At 40.3% G+C, this 15,006-nt stretch overlaps 1 protein-coding gene across 1 annotated transcript in view; it reads right to left on the bottom strand.

Annotated features, from left to right (window-relative positions):
• Nucleotides 1–15,006, bottom strand: part of LOC136866882 (uncharacterized) — a 240,950-nt gene that overhangs the window by 96,686 nt on the left and 129,258 nt on the right. The gene's annotated exons all lie outside the window — the stretch shown is intronic.

Below are 15,006 nucleotides of genomic sequence, written 5' to 3'. Positions count from 1 at the left end.
AATGACTTCTGTTGCTTCACTGATTTCTGTTCATTGCTGATCAACAACGGCCACATCTTCCACCCCTTTAAACTCGAGCAACGCTCGAAACAATTACTTTTTATCTTTTACTGAGGGGTTTGTGACCACACATCCTATCCGACACTTGACACTACAACACCTCGTTCACTTCAGGAACGTCCATACAGGTCGAAGAGTCACCAGGCAACCACCGGTATTGCTGATTAATGAAGGTGCGGACCGGCCGATGTCAATGACCTCCTCACCGTTCAGTACCACTGACGTCACCAGCGAAGCTTCTTTTCAGCTCACTCGAACAGTGAACTGACTTATAACAGGCGGGGAGTGTGGTGCTGTACTACTAACTGCCACTCGTAAGAATACCAGCCCACTCTTTCGTCGGATCTTAGTGGCCAACAGGCACATAACAGCCTCCAAACAGGCACCTCCATTTGAAGAAGGACAATGGTATCGCAGCTACTACAACAGAAACCAATCGGCAGCAGAAAACGGAAGACATTGGAAATGCCATCGTCCGACCATACAGAAGAGCTTTAAAAATTATGAAGGGCTGAATGGTGGATTTTCTGTTTTTCTTCTTTAAGTAACGAAATCATGAGCACCAAACCGGTGACTCCACAAGTCTGGTGGTGGTGGTGATTATTGTTTTACAGTAAGAGGAAGTACAACTGGCAACCATCCTCTATATAACACTAATCAGACGGAAGAATGGAAGGGATCTGACACTTCGAAGAATGAAGATATCGGCCAAAGAAAGACAAGGGCCACGAAGGGCGTGAAAATGAAAGACTCCCTAGCCCTCGCAAACCTAATAGCGTCGGGGTCGGAAAAGAACAAGAGTTGACCAAGGGAGGTCGGAAAGGATAGGTGAAAGTAAGGAGCTTGGCACTAGTAAGTGTAAGCAATGCCAGAACTCAGCTGAGGGCCCCGTGGTGGCCAACCATTCTCCAAAGTTCAGAGCCCATGGGGCCCCTTTTAGTCGCCTCTTACGACAGGCGTGGGATACCGTGGGTGTTATTCTACCGCCCCCAGCCACAGGGGGAGTCCACAAGTCTCAGGGAAGTTCGCTCCCACAGTAATACAGGGATTCCCCAACCCCTCAGGCAAGCGCTATTAAAATTTCAAAAGGAAAAGGAACGTTAAAAGACTAAAAAAATCTGCAGCAGTTTACTCTAGTACCCAAAAATTTTTCAGATACTCCCAAGTTATACACCTAAATGAAGATCAAAATCTTACCCCAAAATACATAACTTTTAAATCTATCTTATATGGTCACAAATGACCATACTCATTGTAACTAATATTGTTAATTAAACCATAAGATCCAGGAAATTGTCAGCCAGCCATTTTTCAAAAGAAAATTTGCTTATAACTAAATAAATTCCTTATAACTACTAAATTAAGTTACAGTCTGCATTCTTAATCACCCAACATTAAGAAAAGAGCCAAACAACTAGAAGGAAAATTTTAGAATGTTGCAAGGGAACTCAAAACAGGAAAATGAATACTTAATTACGTTAACTTGCAACCACCTTCAATGAATTGAGGTTAGTAAGTCACTATTCATTTACCATGTCATATTCATAAAATTTTAAAACAGATAACTCACATTACGTATTACGTGTCACACCAGTCAAATTAAGGCGCAATAAAGACAGGAGTACCAAATCAAAATCATATTACTTTACCAACGGGAACTCAAAAATGAAAAATGAGAGCGATACAAGAGTGCGCATACAGAAATCGAACTCACTGATATAAGAAATTAAAAAGGCACCAGAGATTACCAGATAACCGCATGACACACAAGACTACTAAGCTTATCTGTCCTCCAACATACACATAACATAACATCACCAAACCACCAAAACACAAGTGCGACGATCCCTGAATCAGCATAACCAACCAATGGTAAAAGGCACGAACGACCCCAATACTGACTCTCCATCACACATCATCACAAGAACACACACACATCCGTGCGATGACACATCAAGAAGTACTCACAATAGAAAAAGGACAGAACATGACCTCAAGCACACTTGAAATTATCACACGACAATGAGACCCTTAGGGTCAATATCGTACTCCCAGGAGAGGAATGGCCTCTCGGCACCTTAAGCCCTAAGTCTCAGTACACACACAAGTGCCTTCCCAAGGCACCGAAGACAAACACACAATTATTTGCAAAATGGTAGGACAGACACGGCATGGCTACGCAAATTTTGAACCGTACTCAGTCTAGAGAATCCCATACTTCTTCAAATTGAGTACATCAATTTTGAAGACACAAACCCGTAATGCAAGAAATTTTTAACATCGGTAAAATCGAACAAGACAAAACAAGCAGAAAAATTAACTGACTGGCTTAGCTAAATCGCGATACCTACAAAATTTCAAGGGTGACAAATCTGAAATAACAGAAACTAAAACCTTGACAACCCGCAGATCTACTATGAATTTAACAACAATTTATAGCTCAGCATAAGGACACGAAATGAACATTTGCAGAAAATTTTCCTAGTATTCATACAATAACAAGAGACATTATTTTCCATCTACGCACCTAATACGTGGCCAAAAGATCACAGAAGAACGTCATATCAGATACAATAGATTTTAAACATGTCATGAGCACAAGTGCAGATCCGTAACCCGTCAAATTTGCCCAAAATGGGCCTCAGCCTTGCTGGTCTATGAATATGGTGACACGTTTCACCCTACACGTCTACCAGAGTTAAAGTAGTACCCATCCTAAAAAGTATAGGAACACACGTGTAAATAAATATACGTGACAAGAAAACAGACACTTACACGATGGGAAAGCACAAGACAAACTAGGAAACTTCCGAATTTAGCAGCTGGCCGGAAACTGTCCCCAAATGTCCCATACCTACTCAGATACGAACCTAAACACAGCAACAAATCAAAAAACAACATCTGATCGGAAATATAAATTTATATTGAGCTAAAATACGACACCATAATAACTTCAAAAGATCACACGTGGAATACTGCCAAATAAAATACACCAGGCAACAAGAAACAAAATTTTGAAAATACCTTGCTGAAACACGAGATTTACGAACAGAAAATACTCGAAGAACTAGACGAAAAATTACGAACCTTAACCTCAAAATTATTGCCGAAAATTTACAGAAACAAAAATTTCAGAAAAACAAAAGAGACTCCATGCTAAAACTTGACCAAACCACACACACACTACAATTTACATATCTGGAAGAAGAAGAAGAAGATTAAACACGAGTAATTTTATAAGATTGAAATTGAGCGCTCATAATCTCGGAGTAAGTCAAGCAATCATCTGTCTTCAACACATACGCAATTCAGCTGTTCGGGAGATAACATTAGGTCATGCAGTGAAGTACAGCACTTAGCATAAATTAATGACATAGCCTAAAGCGACAAGTAATCGCACAGATGTTACGATCAAAACACACGAATCGAAGAAAACTTGACATAATCAAACATATTGAAATTTATCAAAGAATACTTTCGGAACACAAACACAGCACACGAAATGTGAAGATATCACTTTACTACAAAACACGTGGTCAAGCAAAACCTTGCCACACAAGAAAAATTATTAAAACTTACGAAACCAAAAACTTGTTACAAATAGTGACGCACAATTTCCTCCAACCGTTAATTAACACAGCAACACAAACAGCACATCGCGGAATGAAACACACGTGGTGCGTAAAACTCAAGCACGAAACATGAAAAAGAAGAACCGAGAATTAAGAATACATACGTAACAATTACAACCTATATTCAAACTTAAGATTTAAAATAAATTTTAGAAAAGTTAGCCGAGAATGATCATTGTAAGCCTTTTATCATTCCATAACCACGCTCTGCTACCAAATGTAACCGCTTTTGGAACAAGTTCGCCTACACATACTAATAATAATAATAATTTTAATAATAATAATAATAATAATGACATAAAATGTGAATAAAGAAATAGTAACACTGACACTCAATGTGAGTAAAGAAATAGTAACTAATATAGACACTTAATAATATGAATAAGGAAAGAGTAAAATGACGCAGTGGCGGTGAATTCACATCAGAAGACGGAAACGTGGAGAGTATCTTTCAATACACAATATTAAATACAAGGGAACACTTACAAGCCTAAAAATGACAACTAAGAGAGGAGAGTGGAAGGTGCTGGAAGCCCCGTGAGGTCCATGGGAACGTATGATGTTATGGGGAGAAAAGATTTACAATAATACACCCAACAGAAAAATAATTATTGAGAAAATGAACATACAATTATAAATGAACACATAAATGAACTGCGGATTAATTGATTCTTGAGACACAAAACAAAAGAGTGTAAGGGAAACAATTAAGCTCTTCGGTCACGAACAAACTTTGGCATAGAGGTTCACATTAAATTTACGGAATGAACAACTTTGACGTAGAGGTTCACATTAAAGTTAAATTTACGGAATGAAAGGAGGCAACCTCGATTGAAACAAAATTGAATTAGACTATTCAAGAAAGTGCTACAGTTACTTACAATTACAACTAGAGTTAGAAAAGAAGGTCTGCCTCCGAAAACAACACGATGCAGACTGGCATAATCGCTAAGTCATATAAATGCTCTATTTTTGAAAATCTGGAAAACTAGAGGAAACTCCAGCACATAAGATGCAATTCTACATAATTACTGAACTTACATTAAGTGGGAATAGTCTGAAACACAAGAATGTATTTAAATAACATAAGGCAATAACATAGCGCTTACCTTTGCCGGCTGAAGACCCATCGCAGGACGGACGCAAAAACGCGTCCGCCCGCTGTAGTGATCCAAATTCAAAGACGCGGACGAATTAACTCAGACACACGAGGAGCCGCAAACAGGAAATCGAGTGATTACAAATAACCAATAGCAACACTCCAGTTTGCCACATTCACCAATTAAAAATCCTAATATACTGGCCAATAAAAAACATTTGTGTTTTGGCCAATGATAATATTCTTCTAGAATAACCCTTTCTGCTGAATTCGCATATTAGCGGATATTACAAAATGACAGGAAAGGGCCACTTACATGTGGCACACCCTGCCTCACAAGTCATGTATAACAATCCACATCCCTTTATATCATTTACAGAATAAATCAATTTAAAACAGGAAATGTAAATACCCAGATCTCTTTGAACACAAATCTTCTTCATAGTCCATTTCTTCATATGACTAAATATGTAATAATTTTTAAATGAGAAAGCTACATACAATAATTTGCTTTGCATAAATTCTTCAGTTTTGTAAATGTTTTTGTTTACCCAAAATGATGACAAGATAAAATTTACATAATATTACATAATAAGGACTTCTGTTGCTTCACTGATTTCTGTTCATTGCTGTTCAACAACGGTCACAGTTCTGCACATTACAGATCCTTGTAAATCTAATCATTTACTCACACATAAATGGTACGCTGTATACAGAAAAGGGTTAATATTGGACCACTCCTTCTGGGTGCATAACATTTTTGTCAGATATTGTACAATGAAGACCATGTTTGTGTGAAATATTTTTCCCGCAAGGGAGGGGGTCCTGGATGAGGGTGAGACAGATCAACAGGAGAAAGAGGCTAGGAGCTACTTCTGTCCACCAAAAACAGAATCAGAAAGCCAAAACTAGACGTTGGACTGCAACCATCCTATCTGCAGCAAGCACACGACAACAATCTGCAAGCACTGCATCAAAGATGGAATTGGTGATGATGATGTAAACGAAGTGCTATGAAGATTTATATGTGTGAAATATATTCTGAATTTAGCTTCAAACAGGGATATTTTAATTCATAAAGGTTTACAATTTCTTCTTAGATTCGAGTTTACCGTACCAGCAGTTCCTTTTGAAATGTTTCTACAGTTTCATTTTTTGAATAATTTATAGCTAAACTAAACTAAAGCTGATGCCATATACGTGATATGCGTGTCTGAGGATAGGGAGCTACCTGTGATGAATTCTAATGATGAAGATGGCACACACACACACCCAGCCCCTGAGCCATCAGAATTAACCAATGAAGGTTAAAATTCCCGGCCCGGCCGGGAGTCGAACCTGGAACCCTCTGGACCAAAAGCCAGCATGCTAACCATTTAGCCGTGGAGCCGGACAGTAATAATAATAATAATAATAATAATAATAATAATAATAATAATAATAATAATAATAGAGCACAGAAACAACTAGAACAAAAAATCGGAGAATATCAAGCATGATTCATACCAGGCCAGTCAGGTCCAGAGCAAATCTCGAACCTAAAGCTGATCCTAAGACATCACAGAATTTGTAGCAAAAATTTAGTCTGCACATTTATTGATTTTAAAAAAGAAAATCACTCTTTCAAATATTGAAAGTACAAGTTTTAGACACGAAAACACTTTCCGTCATAAAAAGACACTGACAGACATGACGTCCAAGGTTAAATTCATGGGGGAAATCAAGATCCCTTTGAAATCAAAATGGGAGTAAGACAAGCAGATGGACTCTTGCACTTACTCTTCAAATGCATCCTTGAAAAAGTGATACAAGAATGATGCAAACAGAAATTGGTCCTCACATTTCACCACCCAATCACTTTAGGTATTTGCAGACGACCTAGCAATACTAACCCGAGACATTTCAACAGCCCAAAATCAGACTGAATTCCTGAAAGAAATTGCAGAAAAAGTCAGCCTTCAGATATCTTTTGAAAAGACAGAATACATGACCTGAAAAAAGCATGCACCAAAATTCATGGAAACAAAATATGCCAAAATTAAACAAGTACCACTATTTAAGTATCTTGGTGAAACAATTCAGGAAATTGGACTCGAAACAAAAACCAATGAAATTAGATGCTAAAAGATGGAAACTGCACATCGACAAACCCAAAATATCTATAACAAAAAGTGTATCTCCAAGTATATAAACTAAGACATTACAATACAGTCATTAAACCATTTATGGATCAGAGATGCTAATTTTGAACAGGAAAGCAGACACTGAAAACACTGAGAATAAGGAACGAAAAATCATAAGAAAAATCTTATCAACAGACAATATCAACTTAGAGGCAGAGAGGAAATCAAACAATAAACAAATATTCACAGTGACATTAGAAAACCCAGGCTAAGATTCTATGGTCATATTAAAAGAATGCATCCAAACAGACTTGCCAAACAAGTAGTCTAATTCTATGAAAATAGGAGTAAAGCTAAAACAGACACAATGAAATGGATTGGCAAAATTAAAACCGGTTTGAAACAGACAAGAATTACACCAGCAGATGTCCAAAACAGGGTAATCTTCAGTTCCAAAATTTACAAATGACAATTTGACCAAAGAAGAAGACTGGAACAGCCTGGTCTGAAGACAGAAAGTAAGTAAAAGAATTATGGGCACAGAGGAAGGCAACTGCACGCCTCTAAGTATTTTGCGTATTCTTAATGGGCTTATTCGCATATATATAATAATGATAATAATCTATATAAATAAAATCGTAACAACCGGGTGTCTGTACATTGTCTATTTTGGCAAAATTCCCATGCAGTTATCTGTTTCAGGTGTAATAATGACCATCTGCATATTTTTTTAGCTTTGGTGTCTGTTTGTTTGTCTGTTTATCTGAGTTCTTATAACTTGAAAACTACTGGATATATTTCTACCAAACTTCATATTTAGAATCCACCTGTCCTTAGGTAGGTTTTACGGCCAATATTGTTTCTAAATTCCTGAACTGACGGGGGTGGGGGTTATACGGAACTGAAACCGTGATTTTGCACTCCCACAAAATATACACAACCAAACTTAACACATGGGTGACGGGCCCCGAGAAATCTCGTAGTACGCTCGCCAGCGGTAGGTGACGGGCACCGAGAAATCTCGGTTTTATTCACGGCATTGTTATCGGTCTTCCTGTGACATCTCTTGACCATATCTTGAACTATTTCGGCCGTCCACATTGAGTAGAATAAATCGTAGATGTATATCTGCCACTTTTCTTTTATTCACGGCCTCTTTTATTCTTTGTTTTAGTTTCGAAACGTCGACTTTCTTTCTGCCGGTTCAGTCAATGACAAGATGGAGCGCCCGCGGAATACGGTGTTAGCTGACGACGATATTTTAGAAGAATTATGTGCCGATGATCGTTAAAATGGAAGTAGTCTAATGATTAGTGGAAACTGAATGTGAGAGTGATAGTTGAAGTGATATTCAAGCCTCTACAGGCCGTAATTTACCTAGTGTACTTATTTATTGAAGTGATTCTGACGACGACAACGATGTAAACATTAATGATGTGTTAGGAATTGACGCTGAAGATGCTTGCGTGCTTGCTGATGTTTATGGGCTGTGTCTACGACATTTCACCCAGTCAATACTCTCTTACTCATGTAAAAACACTAGTATAAATGAAAACTTCAGTTCAATAATTTATGCTTGATCTTGCAAGTAGAGAACACAAAACACTATTCTTCACTATATCACTTAATAACCCTAGTTTGCTAGAGTACACTGTTCTCATACGGGAAACTTCCAATCTTGCAATCACACTTCTTCTAAAGTGGCACACACTCTGATAATCCGACATAGCACCCTAAGTAATACACTAATGATATGAGGAATCACTCAAATGGAACCATCAAAAGCATGAGAAAATCTCACCATATATTGCGGACAGAATTATAACACGATATTGGCTTCATCTAGAAACAAATTTAGCACTCTAATAATCTCGACTGTAGGATTACAGAGTAAACAAGAAACACTGATTGGAAAGACCCGCTTGAGTCGCTTCAGATTAGTCATAAGTTTTTTGCGGGGGTTGGCATATAAAGAACATTCAAATAAAATGTGGTTGGAGTCGCCATTAATAATATTTGTACCACACGAACAGTTTGTATCCTGCGTTAAATGGAAACGAGATCTATATTGTGGAGTAAGGGCATGATTAAACCGTAACCGAATGATGTTAATAATATGGCGTCTAGAATATGATCCTCGTATAAACCATGGTTTAACCAAAAGTGTTGGTTGTAAATGATAATAGAAGTTACCTTTGACTTGTGCAGTCTGTCGCCAGTAATTCTGCCATTCTTGACGTCCATCTTGTCGGATAACAACTACATAATCAGAAGCAGGAACAATATTGTTAGTATTCGGAACAGGAAGACGAGAAGCTTGTTTTGCAAGACAATCTACTTTTTCATTGCCTACGATACCCACATGTCCTGGTACCCATACTAAAGTTATGTAAATACCGAAGTTGTCAAGCATATAAAGGAGACTCTTGACATTGTATACATACCAATTATAGGATAACTCATACGAGACCAAAGATTGTAACGCACTCAGCGAATCCGTATAGATCGTAACTCGCGTATATCCCTGACGCTGAACAAAAAGTAAAGCCTGCTGTATAGCGAATAGCTCCGCCGTAAAAATCGAACAATCACTAGGCAAAACATATTGTTCTTTAACATTTAGAGAAGGTATATAATAAGCGGACCCAACTTCATTAATGTTCTTTGCTCCATCTGTAAAAATGTTTATGCTTCGTGGAATATTGGAAAGTTTCGCTCTTTTAACAGGACAAATCTCGGTCACCTGCAAACAAGTAACGTTAGTAGAGCCATTATGTATAGGCCATATTATTTGAGGCTTATAATAAGAAACCGGATAGGGTAAGGTATAGGGCATTAAGTTAACACTGTGTATTAATGTATACTGTTTCGACTTCAATGTAGTAAAAGCATGAAACAGAACTGGCAATCTTCGTAAACCCTGACGCCGTAAGGAATAATACTCCGAGAGGAACTGTAGGTTCGGAATTAAAGGATGACTTGTTAAAGAAATTTTTTTAAGTAAATATTGCGTAGCAAGTATTTATCTACGCACATGTAAGGGAGCTTCGCAGGATTCGACTAAAAGTTCATTGGTAGGTGTGGACTTTAAAGCTCCAATACAGGAGCGTATTGCTTTATATTCACAAATGTTAAGAGTATTCAAGTTAGTATACGATGCCAAGTCAAAAATATGTGATCCGTAGTCCAATATCGATATAATAGTGGTTTTGTACAAGGATAGCACCACAACTGGATCTGCCCCCCAATTGCCTACGGGTTACAGCTTGTATTACCTGAATATACCGTTCGCTTTTCGAACGCAAATATAAAAAATGATGTTTCCATGTAAGTTTCCGATCGATAAATAACCCAAGATATTTATGGTGACTAACCACGGGGATTTCATACTGATCAAAGGAAAGTGGTGATCGGTCATAGGTTCAGTGATGTGTAAATATCATCGCTCGACATTTCGCTATGGAAAGATTTAATCCATGGGCTTCTAACCATGTTTTAGCTTCATGAAGCGTGTAACTAATATGTTGTCTACAGAGCTGTAAATTCTCATGCGTATAATAGAGCAAAAAATCGTCACCATACGCCTGTAGTCGAGCATGACGGAGAATGACCGTTTCGAAATCTTTCATAAAAAGAGCGAAAAGAATACCACTCAGAATATCGCCCTGTAGCAACCCATTACTTACCTGCCGGGGCTGGATTGTATAAGGTGTCGATTTAAATCTGAGTGTTCGATATGTCAGAAGTTGTCTGAGAATGATAATAAATCCCTCAGGAATCTTAAGAGTTGCAAATTTTCCCATAATATGTTCAAAGGTACGGAATCATAAGCCTGTTGAATATCAAGGAAAACCGCTATGGTACTATATTTTCTATGACGAGCTAATAGCAAATCGATAACAAAACTATTAAATGCATCAGATGTACTGCGTCCCTTAAAAAGGCATATTGATGTCGAGGCGTCAAGTTATAGTATTCTAATACCCATATGATTCTTCGAAGTAAGATCTTTAGAAAGACTTTACGGAGGCACGAACCGAGTACTATACCGCGATAATTACTAACCTCAGTGGGTAACTGCTTATTTTTAAGAATGGGAATCAGAAAAAATTCATTCCAACTAACCGGTGTACTATAATTGCGAAAAATATCATTATACCTGTTTAATAATGCCTTCTTTGCTCTAATAGGTAATAATTTAAGCATATGATATGATACACTGACTGACAGAGCAAAAGCAACACCAAGAAGGAGTGGTCAGAACTTTATGCCAATTGCAGGGTAGACTGACGTCACTGAGGTATGCTCATGATGTGAAATGCGCCGCTGTGCTGCGCACGTAGCGAACGATAAATGGGACACGGCGTTGGCGGATGGCCCACTTCGTACCGTGATTTCTCAGCCGACAGTCATTGTAGAACGTGTTGCCGTGTGCCACAGGACACGTGTATAGCTAAGAATGCCAGGCCGCCGTCAACGGAGGCATTTCCAGCAGACAGACGACTTTACGAGGGGTATGGTGATCGGGCTGAGAAGGGCAGGTTGGTCGCTTCGTCAAATCGCAGCCGATACCTATAGGGATGTGTCCACGGTGCAGCGCCTGTGGTGAAGATGGTTGGCGCAGGGACATGTGGCACGTGCGAGGGGTCCAGGCGCAGCCCGAGTGACGTCAGCACGCGAGGATCGGCGCATCCGCCGCCAAGCGGTGGCAGCCCCGCACGCCACGTCAACCGCCATTCCTCAGCATGTGCAAGACACCCTGGCTGTTCCAATATCGACCAGAACAATTTCCCGTCGATTGGTTGAAGGAGGCCTGCACTCCCGGCGTCCGCTCAGAAGACTACCATTGACTCCACAGCATAGACGTGCACGCCTGGCATGGTACTGGGCCAGAGCGACTTGGATGAGGGAATGGCGGAACGTCGTGTTCTCCGATGAGTCACGCTTCTGTTCTGTTAGTGATAGTCACCGCAGACGAGTGTGGCGTCGGCGTGGAGAAAGGTCAAATCCGGCAGTAACTGTGGAGCGCCCTACCGCTAGACAACGCGGCATCATGGTTTGGGGCGCTATTGCGTATGATTCCACGTCACCTCTAGTGCGTATTCAAGGCACGTTAAATGCCCACCGCTACGTGCAGCATGTGCTGCGGCCGGTGGCACTCCCGTACCTTCAGGGGCTGCCCAATGCTCTGTTTCAGCAGGATAATGCCCGCCGACACACTGCTCGCATCTCCCAACAAGGCTCTACGAGGTGTACAGATGCTTCCGTGGCCAGCGTACTCTCCGGATCTCTCACCAATCGAACACGTGTGGGATCTCATTGGACGCCGTTTGCAAACTCTGCCCCAGCCTCGTACGGACGACCAACTGTGGCAAATGGTTGACAAAGAATGGAGAACCATCCCTCAGGACACCATCCGCACTCTTATTGACTCTGTACCTCGACGTGTTTCTGCGTGCATCGCCGCTCGCTGTGGTCCTACATCCTACTGAGTCGATGCCGTGCGCATTGTGTAACCTGCATATCGGTTTGATATAAACATCAATTATTCGTCCGTGCCGTCTCTGTTTTTCTCCAACTTTCATCCCTTTCGAACCACTCCTTCTTGGTGTTGCATTTGCTCTGTCAGTCAGTGTACATTATCTGGACCGGGGGATGAATTTGAGCACGATTGTAGAACTGCCTCTAATTCCTGATAATCGCAGGGTTGTAGCAATACGGAAAAACGTGCGTCTTGTGGGTCTTGTGAATGAACATACTGTGGTACAACAAAATCTGGCGTCTCTCTAACAAGAAAATCAGATAATACCTGACCTGGGATGGTCTTGGCAGGGGAGTGCTGCGTAACTCTTGTGATTGCCCTGATGGCATTCCACAAGTCTGCAATTGGAACCTGACGCGTGAAGGACGATATAAACTCCCTCCAAGCGACACGACGTTTTTGATGGAAAATTCTGCGAGTTTGTGCTATGTGTCGTTTGAGCAGGAAATAATTTTCAGGTGTTGCGTGCTGCCTATATTGTCGAAAAAGTACTTTGCGGGTTTGAATCAGTAAATGACATTCCTCATCCCACCACTTAACATGCGCAGGTTTCCTAGAAGATAAAGGGGGTGAAACGATGATGGGGTGGTGAAGATTAATATAATCTGTTAAAATCTGCAGTAAAGTTTGATATGAAAAATTATTTTCCGGTATTTTTTGTAACGCATCCTCAATGTAAGAGGTATATATTTGCGGTTTAAATCTCCTCAAAGATCGAATCATGTTATTTTGAAATGTGTGCTGCGGTGGAGAAATAGGTCTGCCTACACCATAAGAAATAACAATAGGGAAATGATCACTGGAATAAGTATCACTCAACGTATGCCATGTAGTGATAGGTGGTGGTGGTGATTATTGTTTTAAGAGGAAGTACAACTAGGCAACCATCCTCTATATAACACTAATCAGAGGGAAAATATGGAAGGGATCCGACACTTCGAAAAATGAAGATATCGGCCAATGGAAGACAAGGGCCACGAAGGGCGTGAAAATGAAAGACTCCCTAGCCCTCGCGAACCTAATAGCGTCGGGGTCGGAAAAGAACAAGAGTTGACCAAGGGAGGTCGGACAGGATAGATGAAAGTGAGGAGCCAGGCACAAGTAAGTGGAAGCAATGCCAGGACTCAGCTGAGGGCCCCGTGGTCGCCAACCCACGCTCCATAGTTCAGAGCCCCTGGGGCCATGTAGTGATAGACACCATACTTCGCTTACACAATGTTAAATCTACTGCGCTAGGAGGGGCAGAAGGCGCAGTCAAACGCGTAGGAGAGCCATCATTCAAAATAGCAAGAGCATGGTTATTTACTGCATTAAGGAACTGCGTACCTTGAAGTGTATCCAAATTTCCTCCCCACAGTGTGTGGTGAAGATTAAAATCCCCAAAAATAAAAACATATGGTTCTGTAGTAAATTGTTGAAAGAATTGGTTCCATTGTCCCTCATTAATGGAAACTTCAGGAGGACAGTAGATATTCACAAGTAAAATATGCATATAATATAATCCTATAACATATGTATGGGGTATGGCCTGAATATTCGAATGAATGCTATATGTCACGGACGAGTGGACCAAAAAGGCAACCCCACCGTAACCGGGTCCATCATTACGTAAAACTTTGTAATTAGGATACGCGGTGCGAGTCTCAAGATTAAACCAAGTTTCTTGTATGGCTAAAAAGTGAGGTACTGTTTCCTGAATTACAGTAATTTAAATAGCTCATGACGTTTGTTCATGAGACTTCTAGCGTTCCATTGAGCGATTCTGATCATAGATTTGAATGAAACTGCAAACCTTGTCCCTTAACTGGAATACATTATGAGCTAACGCGGGGTGATCACCCAATAATTGCACCAATTGCTGAATAGATTGATAAAGACCACTTTGAAGATGTTCTCTTTGCCTATGAAATGACGAAAGCGGTTGCGCCATTGAGGCGCTACTCGTGGCAACAGGCTCGTCCAAAGATGCCTCCATCCGCCGGCTTGCGCCATTGGAAACAGGTGTAACTTTTGAAGCTACCATCTCCATACGGGGAATCTCTCGAACCAAATTATGATAACCATCCTTATCATATCCTGGGGCTGGTAATGGTCTCGGTGATTTTAAAATTACTTGTGTAAATTTTCTCTTACGGGGATTCGACTGTGTAAGAGTCTGCTCCTCCCCAGTTAAAGGGGGAAAATTTTGGGAATTGTCTACTACATTATTTTTTCACTAGGTTGAACTTTCTGTACAGCGTCCTTGAACGATAAATTCTGATTGCTCATGATCTTTTTAATGTGGACTTGCTGTTGGTGAGCTGGACAGTCAACATCTCCAGTTGAATGGGTGCCGCGACAATGCACGCATTGCAGGAAAGTTTCCGTACAGTTCGCCGTAGTATGGTGCAATGCACATTTCCCACACCTTGGACTTGTCGCTCTGCAATGTTTATCAACGTGACCGTACCGTTGGCATTTTTTACAGAGGATGGGAGCAAAAACATATGGCTCCACCTCTAAATGCACCTGATATAATGACACATACTGTGGAAGTTTCTGCGCACGAAA

This window comes from Anabrus simplex, chromosome 3 (genome assembly GCF_040414725.1).
Source record: "Anabrus simplex isolate iqAnaSimp1 chromosome 3, ASM4041472v1, whole genome shotgun sequence".
Classification (NCBI taxonomy): domain Eukaryota; kingdom Metazoa; phylum Arthropoda; class Insecta; order Orthoptera; family Tettigoniidae; genus Anabrus; species Anabrus simplex.
Note: the sequence above shows the minus strand (reverse complement) of the source record. Positions and strands in the feature narration are given on the sequence as shown.